This window comes from Papilio xuthus, unplaced genomic scaffold, assembly GCF_000836235.2.
Source record: "Papilio xuthus unplaced genomic scaffold, Pxut_1.1 DF829758.1, whole genome shotgun sequence".
Lineage (NCBI taxonomy): Eukaryota > Metazoa > Arthropoda > Insecta > Lepidoptera > Papilionidae > Papilio > Papilio xuthus.
In genome coordinates this window covers 4,144,065-4,146,151 of record NW_013528891.1, presented here as the reverse complement: position 1 = coordinate 4,146,151, position 2,087 = coordinate 4,144,065, and positions in this window count along the sequence as shown.

Here is a 2,087-nt window from a genome sequence, read left to right as displayed (position 1 = left end):
ATGGCGAGCAAAAAGAGCCTATACTATTCTACAATGTTGTACACTTTCAGATTTGGGTTTTGGCAAAGAAATTTCAATTTATCTCTAGACTAGCGGTCGCTATTCCGTCCGTGCACAATTAAAAAAAACATTCATCATCAGCACACTATACGTCCCCACTGAGGGGCTCGGAGCCTACCCTATGTTAAGGGTGATTAGGCCATAGTCAACCACGCTGGCCAAGTGCGGGTTGGTTGAGTTCACACATATCTTTGAATTTCTTCTCAGATATGTGCAGGTTGCATAACGATGATTTCCTTCACCGTAAGAAAGTCGGATAAATATACATATGTAAATCAGAAATCGAAAAACACATTGGTACATGGCGGGATTCGAACCCAGGACCTGCAGATTGCAAGTCAAATGCTTGATCCCTGAGCTACCGACGCTCTAAAAAAACATTATTGGTAGCCTATGAGTTCATCCAGACAATGTTCTATATGTGTGCTTTTCATCGAGATCCTTTCAGCCGTTGTGGAGATTCAAACAAACATACATACATCCATCCAAACAGTAGCATTTATAATATTTGTAAGAATTAAGATGGCGAGCGAAAGCCTGTACTATCTCCAATGTTTATTTGTTGTTTATTCACTTTACCAAAAAAAAATTACACTTTCGGATTTGGGTTTGGTAACTGGTCTTTCTAGATGTTCACTTTATCGAAAGAAATGAAAGAGACGACGCAATATTTTATATATGAATTTTAGTTTTAGAAACCTACGTTAACATAAATATTTCGCTTTCCAAAGTTTCTGTTAACTTCCTTAACAAATTGCAAGCGTTCAATTCAAATTAATTTTGTATTAGGTTCTCAGGTGCAACGGCTTACCAGCTACTGCCAATTAACAACGTTTTACCCTAAAACAGATTGCAATTCCTCTGAGTAAATTTAGTTTGAGTTCCCTCAACAACTGTGTAAAGGCCAGATTAAAGCTTGTAATTTCGTAATAAACTTTCCTAATGGGTATTCAACACATATTTCTTAAGGTTTCGTCTTAATCACGTGATGTTCTTACCAAAATAAAATCAACGTACAACCAGACCTTCCGTAGCTAAGGGATTTGAGCACTTGACTTGTAATCAGCAGGTTCTGGGTTCGAATTCCATTTACCAATGTGTTTTTCGAATTACATACATCCGACGTTTTTACGGTGAAGGAAAACATCGTAATGCAACTTGCACATATCTAAGTAGATATTCAAAGTTATCCGCACTGGGCCAGCGTTGTTGACTATGGCCTAGTCGCCCCTAACATAGGTTATGCTCCGACCCTCCCGGTGGGGACGTACAGAGCTGATGATGATAACCCCCATACCCCTACCTAACTACCACTACCACAGACTAACATATTTCACCACGAAGTAATATTGAAAATTTTAATAACTTATATTAACGTCATCGTTCAGAAAATAAAAACACGTGATGTCTTATTTCACTGTCTCCTTCTCGTGATGTTTCGTGATTTTTTTTCGGATCTACTAAAATATATTATACACACTATTTGTTCATACGAAAGTATTAGAACACAATCAATCAAGTTTAATAGTTGTATTTCACAGCGTCTTTGCGATGAGTAAATTACTGTTCGTTGTTCGCGAGCGATACTTCTCAACAAAGCACGTTGCACAGATTATTGTGTTGACAGAGTGTTTAAATAAATAAAACAAATTTAAGAAAGTAAAAGAATGGAAAGGATCGGAAGTTAAACCTGTTATCAGTTACTTTCTGTAATAAGATGCATATACTTTTTGCAGTATGTAAATAATTTACGAAATAACTGGCTGTGGCCTGCGACTTCGTCCGCGCGGAATAAAAAAAATCTTTAAAAATTAGTATGCTATGTGTTCTTCCAGACTATGTTTTATCGTTGCCAAATTTCATCGTGATTCGTTGAGCCGTCCATCCAAACATTCGTATTTATAATATTCGTAACAATGAGATTTACTACTCTCTATTGTTAATTACTCTGTGGTCGTTAAACGATGAGGCTTACAAGACGTGTCTGTCCGTGAAGCACTACTTGCCGTGATGGCGTTCTTTGAACA